Consider the following 8,842-nt stretch of genomic DNA (forward strand, 5'->3'; position numbering starts at 1 on the left):
TAAGTGAAAGAAGCCATACACAGAAGGGTATATAGTGTATGATTCTGCAAATACGAAATGCCCAGAACAGATAATCCCACACGGACAGAAAGCAGATAAGTGGCTGCCGGGGGCTGCAGAAGAGGAGGAATAAGAAATGACTACTAACGGGTAGAGGGGTTTCTTTTTAGGGCGATAAAAATATTCTGGAATTAGATATCAATGATGGTCGCACAACTCTGTGAATTTACTAAAAACCACTAAATTATACACTGCAAAAAGGTGAACCTTATGGTATTTGAATTTTATCTCAATGAAGCTATTAAAACAAAGACAACGTTGGAAGCTATGGACTCCTTCTCCAGACAAATGCACATGCACACAAAGTATTGTAAACAATTATGTGAGGAACAGGGTGAGGTGAGGAAAAAGGAAGTTTTTTATGGAAACACTGAAACCTATCCAAAAACTCCATTAAGAAGCTCTTGTGATTGGCACTCTATAAAGAAAGCTGTAATTTATTAGAACTACCCCGATGGAGAGCCAGTTGGTAAAATCTATCAACATTGAAAATGCACCTACCTTCTGATCCTACAATTCCAATTCTAGGTATTTCTCCTACAGATATACTTGCATATGAACAAAAAAAATAAGTAGCAAGTTAGTCAATGGAAGAATGTTCATAAAGAAAATGACTGCAAAAATTTTAAATAATCATGGTACTCCCATGAAATAGACTCCTGCGCAGCTATTAAAAGAATAAGAAAACTTTTTATGTACTGATATAGAAAGATCTATAAGATACATTAAGTGAGAAAAGCAAGTTGCAAGATGGCATGTATAGTATGCTAGCACTTCTGTAAAAGAGGTCAATAGATAAAACCTTAAGTACTTACATATTAAAGAACTGTCTCAGGAAAAAATGCACACAAAACTAGTAAGAGTGACTTCTGGGCAGGGGATCTGATTGGCTAGAAAGCATCTGGGGCATGAAAGGACGGTCTCCCTAGAAGGAGTCCTCAGGGGAAGGTTGCAAGTAGGGAAATCAGAAAAAGGAAAGAGGTATTTAATTATCTATTAAGATATAAATCAGCATCATTTAAAAATAATTATTCATTAACCTTATCAAGATGCCAAACTAAAAAATACAGAATAAAGAATGCTAAAGTTGCCACAACATAAATCCATCCTAATACAATACATCGGGAGAGGGGAAAAAAACAAAACCCTGCTCACTTCCCTTTCCAAAGCTACTGTAACCACAAATGAAATTTAACTGCCAAAATCTTTATTCAAGATAAATTTTTAGAAGCCCCAAACCTCCATTTAAAGAGAAACTGCAAATATTTTAACAAAGCATGTTTTTCTTTTATTTGCAGAGTATCTGGTAGTAGCAAAGCCAAAATGTAGTCAGCACAGAAGCAATTTTTTTATTAAAATCTGGATAGCTTTTCAGATTTCCAAATCCTTCCTATTGAATTTGTTCTGATGTATTTCTCTACTTTGCAGCCTAAACAAATATCATTCTATCAATTTCTTTATGGCTCAAAGTTACTAAAAAGTATCTACTCATTATATATCTTCTTAGATCTAAGCTAGCCACATAATTTAAGGAGACTTGGCTCACATTTTGACCTAACAGAGGACCTATTCTTGCATGTTAACAGATAAAACAAGCAACTTAAATGTCTATAGCAATTTTGCTTTTTTTCTGAAATAACACAGGTACTCTCCATTTTTCTAAGTTGCTTTGCATTGTAAATAGATTATTATATAATCATATTTTTCTTGAGAGACACATCTTCAGTGGGTCTCTAGTGAGTTTTGCTCATACGTATTTTACTGGGTTATCCTAAGAATGCAAAACCCTGGTCACTCTTTACCCAGGCCTTTTCTCAGGGTTTAGTTTCCAGCGAGCAATCTTGAAGAATGAGGTAAAATCTCCCTGCGGACAATGCAAAGGCTTGCTTCCTGCTTGCTGTAAAAGTGGTAGATTCCCAAGTGCACATTCCTCTACTGCAAGGAGGAGCATCCATCTGGATGTACAGAGCATCCATCTGGACCCGTGTCACATCACTCCCATGCTAATAATACTAACAATAACTGAAATCTCTAACTTAACTGTACACCATTTCTAGAGAAAAGAAATATAAAGTTCCAATTTGGTATGACAGGAGAATCCCCTTTACAACATTTCTAATACCTGCAAGCCAGTGGAAAGGGATTCCCTCAGCACCTAGTCTCTCGTGATGGCTCTAGGACCCAGGGCAGGGACTCCCAAAGGGTAGTTCTTTTGGGATGGAGGGGATCAAGTCCCCTTGGACTTGATGGCAGGACTAGAAAGAGGGTGCAAGGTGACAAAGGGTTTGGAAGATGTGCAGTGAGGGCACATGGGCTGGAATAAAGGAAGACCTGGAGCCTCTTAGCAGCATAGTCTGTACCCCTTAATCAACCTCCCTTTTGAGGTTATTTCTAGTCCTGTATTAGTTCTGGATCATTTTCTTTCCATTGTTCCCAACTACTGATTTCCATTAAGAATCTTTGCTCCAACTTGGCCCACTGTGGAAGATGTAGAATACAATTTCATCACTTTTTTCCTTGGTCTTTTGTCCCAATAACCAAAACAATACAATCCCATAACCTTAAAACCAGAGCAGTAATATTTCATGAACTTTATGAGATTATGATGAGTAGGTAGAAGTAGTGGGTGCAGTGCAGATTTAAACAGACTGCTTGTTTTCAAGTCCTTGGATTGATGTCTGCCAACATTCAACAGCCCTTAAAGAAAGATAAGCATGCTCTCCTATAAAGTCAACATTGTAGTTCCAAGATTGCCATTTCTTAAGAAGCTGTACAGAGAATTTCTACACTAAAATGAGAAACCATGTTCATTTTTTCCATCAGGATCACAGCCAAAAACAAACCATATTTCTTGAAAACTTAGGTGAGGTTTCCAAGAGTTAAACAAAACAGATTTACCAGCAAAAGGCAGGAAGAGTAAGATTATAATTTGAACCAGGCAAACTGTTTCATAACAGAAAATGTGGCATTTAATGCAGTTTGCAGAATATGGTATGCTAAAAACGCTACTTATGGCAGTAGCAGGCCTCTAGAGAGTGAAACCAGCCAAACAAAAGAACTAAAAAAGGTAGAAAAAGAAGCCATGTCAGCATCACAAAGCCACAAAAGACTGATATAATTTTTTTTACTGAACTACAACTTTTTTGTCATACTTTTGATTTAAAAGCACAAAAAGTACATAATAAAAACTTTTTTTTTTGGCCATTTTGAATCAGGAATTTATACTAATTCAAATTTATCCTAATTTAACAGGACTTGAGTCTCAACAAACACATGCACCGTTGAGGTCAACCAAGTTACTAACACAGACTATACGAGCTGATCAAAGTTCTCTCCTGTAGCCCCTTCTGGAACAGATTTACTTTGGGTTCCTGAGTGGCTTGGCCAGCTGATAGGACAAACTAATGCTTCTTTACTTGAAATAAACATTCAGTCAAAATCTCTACCCAAAAATTCATAGTGAAAAGGCTTGGCTCACTTCTTGATGTGCTGGCCAAGTAAAAATGAGCACAAAAACCACAATACAGGTTGACTAGAAAATTATTTTAATCATCTTTAGGTCTCTTTGCACTAAACACACAGTACTTGAATCTTTCTTTGATAATACTGTCAACTCTAAATTTAAGAATACTAGCCAAAACATATGGCTAAAAACAAAAGCTAATACTTGTTGGTTTTATAGTCTCAACTCACATATCTCCCAGTTCCTCGATGCTAACTCAGACTTTGTCAGCAAATTACTCAACAAATTTACAGAGCCCTCTTAAGAATGTAAAAGCAGAAGAGATCTGGTGTTTCACACCAGAAAACTAATAAAGGATGTCTGGCTAACAGACCAACATATAATTAATTGAAAAATGTTTAGAAATTACAAAATGGGTCAGCAGCATACAACAATTGCCAACATTAAGATGCTCAGTATTCAGACGTTAAGCCTTAAGAAACGCGGAAAAGGGCCTCCTCTGGTTTTTATTTACAATTACTGTATCAAAAACTCTTACAATTAAGAAGGGACCTTTCTATAACTTACCTACCCCTGTTTCAGATAAATCCTCTGGAATAACTCAGAACAATTTTCCTATTTTCCACACGGCAATCTTCATTTCCTAGAAGATGGCTCCCAGGTATACTTTCAGTCTTCTCTTCCTCAGTTTACTGAATTATTCCAACCCTTAAGCAACTCCTCTATCTATTACATGGTTTTTAGATACTGCCCCCTTCCTAGCTATGTTCTTCTGAACTTTTCCATAACTGAGATTGTATGAATGTAGACTTGGATTATGTTAATATTTTTAACAACAGTGACATACTGTTGACCTGTATATCATTAAAGTTCTAATTAGTCTTTATATTTTTTCATGGCTAAAATATTTAATGAAAAATATTTTAAATGTCCTAACATATTACATAAAGGCAACTTTGAATATTTTCCATTGCTAGTTTCATTTGGGAGTATTACAAAAGAAACATTCAAGTTTAAAATTTAAAGAGTTTTAAAAGGAAATTTTAAGGGATCATTTTAAAAATCCTCTTTCATCATTCTTAACCTGCTTAGTCTCCTGTGAAAAGCATAATCTTTTCTTATTGGTTGTACATTTTAGTTGAAAATATCACAGAATATTTTTGGATTTTTGTTATTGTCATTCTCTTACTTATCATAGAAATTTTTCTATGCACCAGAGAGAAAAATTAAACACCCAGTTTCCATGATTATCAACATTTTGCCAATCATGTTTTCTCTGTCCTCAGAGTATTTTAAAGCAAATATCAGCATCATATTGTTTCATCTTCAATTGAAACACACACTATGTATTAGAGCCTATTAGCCATAAGCACTGTGCTTACCTCTTCTACTCCTCAAAATAAATTAACGTAACAGCCAAGCTTAATCCTGTATTATTCATTCTCTATGCTCATATAACACTAATTTTCCTACTCCATGACTTGGCATCCACTGTTTTCAATACCTATAGAAACTATGGGACTCTTATTCTAGAAATTGATGTTCTACTTTCATTAGATAATATTCCTTTGTTACGGATTTTTACAATATTGCTGGCTGAGATTACTGTTTATGCAACAGTGGAGCAATTTCACAATTAAATGGGTCACTGACATGCTGGTTAATAAATTCTGGTAGACAGATCAGACAGCAGTCTGATAAACAACCTTGCATAACTCATAGGATTTTAAAAATACTTTGCAAAAGTACTCTACCTAAAGAAAGAGTAGCAATATTAACAACTAGTAATATGCATTTTTATTTTAAAAAAATATATAGGCTTTGCTTCCCAATTATAATTAGAGAATCCACTGTTAGATTAATTCTTTAACGTTCACTAAAATTTAGGACCATGATGTTCAATTACTATTTAATACATAACATGAGCTATTTCAAATCATTTTGAAAGTAAGCAAGAATTAGTTGGCAAGTACTGGAACTGGCTTTAGGGAGTGACAGATCTTAGGAAACTATGTGATTTATAAATTATAAGAAATCCCTACAACATGCTAGAAAATTTGAAGGTTTGCAAAAATGGGAAAGTACCAAAAAATCATTAAGAGAAAGAATTCCTAAGAGTAGCAAGTCATCATTATGCAGTGGTGAAAACCCTTCAAAAAGTCAAGGGAGAAGTTAAGTATAAAACCTGCCTTAAAAGTAGTCTACAGACTATTATCTGGGAAGTTGCTAAAAACATTTCAATCAGGAAACATGAAAGAATCTGTAAAATATTAGTGGATGATTGGCTTGGGGATGTGGGGGCTTGAGGAATGCAATGAGAGGGTTCTAAAGAAGCAGTAAAGAAGAGGGAGGTATGCATACTTCACTTTTCATAGAACCACTTCAAATTTTCAAAAACGTTTTCACTTAGATTCTGTAATGACATAGTAAGCAAGCCTTACCCTAATTTTGCACCAAAGGTTGGGGTGTGCAATTTCAGCACACTCTTTTATTTGATGTAATATAACAAACTTCAAAAAATAAAAACAAGGCAACAAAAAGTGTTTTTTAGGTTGTTTTTTTAAAATCAGGCATTAATAAAAGCACTGTTTCAAAACTTACATCTGAACCCACACTTCTCATGGTACTTTGCAGGACAGGCTTAGTCACGGAAAGTTTTCCATTCACTGGGCTACTTGCCACAGGAGCCGGTACCACGTTCACCACGTGATTAGGTAGCTGTGTGACTCCCCCGGCAACAGTAAGGACTGGCTGAGCAGAGGGCAGAACTCCAGGTGCCTGAAGTTGTACCACAGCAGGCTGAGAGAGCAAAATGGTCTGACCTGCATTAGAAAAAAAGAGAAAGGAATCAGAGGGTGCATGACTATTGTGGCAGGGGAAGCAGTTTAACATTTAGGTGTCTTCTGCAGATATAATGGGTAAGATTAACACCAAGGAATTTTTCACCGGCAATTAAAACATGAGAAATAGCAGCATATATTCATGATGACTTTGTTGTATGATTTTAATGAAACCAACTAAATTCATTCTCTTTGAGATAGCACTAACAATATATTTCCATATTTATCTTTCTCAACTATACATATATTAAGTTTGCTATCATACATAGATTTCCTTAAGAATTAACCTCTGAAATTTATTAGTGCTAAAAAGATTTGTCATATAAATAAAAATCTTTTATACTGACCAAGGAGAACTAAATATTTTAAATTAATAGGATTTACAAATATATACAATATCAAAAATATATGAACAGAGACTCAATTAATTCAATACTGGAAGAAGAAGGGATTTCATCTTAAAAACCACTTGAAATGAAATCTTAGCTAACAAGCACAATAAACATAAATCTGTAATTTAAAATAGTCTGTATTAAAGGTCATAATATATACTAAAACAAACAAAAAACAGTCTGTAGATAATACCAACCCGCTCCTCCACAAAAAAAATGGCCTTCAAATCTTTTCTGAGTCTTCACATTTATCATTATTTTAAATTTACGCTAATCTGAGGATGATTAGCACAGGTTGAACATCCCTAATCCGAAATCCAAAATGCTTCAAAATCCAAAACTTTTTGAGCACTAACATGATACTGTAAGTGGAAAATTTCACACCTCTGGTCCCAAGCATTTCAGATGAGGGATATTCAATCTGTAATAATGATAATGAAGATGTTACACTGTAAACAAAGCATTAACACTGCAGAAAAAGTGCCTACAGCTGACATGGTAAAAACATGTGATGGGCTCATTGAAGGGCTAGAGTAGCATGCATTCATAACAAAATCAAGAGATCATGTCAGTTTATAAAATCAAGGAGAGATTTCTGGCCGGGCACGGCGGCTCATGCCTGTAATCCTAGCACTCTGGGAGGCCGAGGTAGGAGGATCACTTGAGCTCAGGAGTTTGACATCAGCCTGATCAAGAGTGAAACTCCCTCTCTACAAAATATAGAAAAATTAGTCAGGTGTGGTGGCTCATGCGTGTAGTCCCAGCTACTAGGAGGCTGAGGCAGGAGGATTGCTTGAACCCAGGAGTTTGAGGTTTCAGTGAGCTATAATGATGCCATGCACTCTAGCTGGGGTGACAGAGCAAGACTCTGTCTCCAAAATAAGAAAAAGAGAGAGAAAGAGAGAGAGAGACTTCTAAGACAAAAATCATTGTTAATGAAGCAGATGATTCTGGAGGAAACATTTTAAAAAGCCATCCAGCAGAATGCCTCCTCATCCCTATAGGACCTACTTCTTGGTACCTCCACTGTTTCTGATGTTTCTTCTCACCTAAAAAAGTACAACGTACAGTAATCTTTTAATCGAAACAACATGGCAGGTAGAGACTGAAAGCCTGCTATTGTTTGTTGTTGTTTTTGTCTAACAGTTGACACAAGTATTCTGGTGGTTCTACTGTGCTGCTTAGTTACCCTGAACATATTATTTTTTCACTGTATTAATGGTATGTCACAGTTTTTACTGTTAATTACTTATGCATAGATAAGTATAAGAAAATGACTGCTTATCAGTAGCACATAAATTCAATCAGGAATGATGGTAATGCCAAACAACCACAGACTGTCAACATGCCTCGGTGAGATAGTGACACCTTTGCTTTCTGATGGTTCAAAGTACACAAACTTTGTTCTGTGTACAAAATTATTAAAAGTATTGCATGAAATTACCTTCAGCCTATGTGTATAAGGTGCGTATGAAACATAATAAATTTTATGTTTAGACTTGGGTTCCATCCCCAAGCTATCTCAGTATGTACCAAAATCAGAAAATAATCTGAAATCCAAAATATGTCTAGTCCCAAGCATCTCAGATAAGGTATACTAAACTTGTATTATTAACCTAACAAAGACTTATACAACTCATAACACTAATCTATTAAAAATTTTACTTGCCTGCTAAGTGTTTCCTTTCAGATCTGGCCAGATTTTTATAAGGTGTTGAAAGCCTTGCCTAATATCCACAGCTGTTTGAGCCTATCTAACAAAACAAAGGTACTACAGTAACTGGCAACTAAAATTCCATAAAAATTTATAATTATTCTTTAAGAAAAAAAGCATTATGCTTTCAGACAGTTTAATATGACCTATGTAAAACTCAGCTCAGTATTTCAAAGGATCAGGGAAAACTAAAAATCAAAATAATGCTTCAGAACACCTGTTTTTTAAGAACATCTGTCTTAGCTAAAAAAGATTACTTTTATAAAATCAAAGTCTTTGTTTCAGATGGCCTCAAAAAACACACTAAAAGTAGCAGAATTTAATTAATAGCATTTTATCCAAGGTAAGTTAGTAAATTAGTAAGAAGAAAGAT

At 35.2% G+C, this 8,842-nt stretch overlaps 1 protein-coding gene across 1 annotated transcript in view; it reads right to left on the bottom strand.

The window, feature by feature from the left end:
• Window positions 1-8,842, bottom strand: part of ATF6 (activating transcription factor 6) — a 246,077-nt gene that overhangs the window by 188,270 nt on the left and 48,965 nt on the right. The window lies entirely within an intron of this gene.

This window comes from Propithecus coquereli, unplaced genomic scaffold (assembly GCF_000956105.1).
Source record: "Propithecus coquereli isolate 6110/MARCELLA unplaced genomic scaffold, Pcoq_1.0 Scaffold140, whole genome shotgun sequence".
NCBI lineage: Eukaryota > Metazoa > Chordata > Mammalia > Primates > Indriidae > Propithecus > Propithecus coquereli.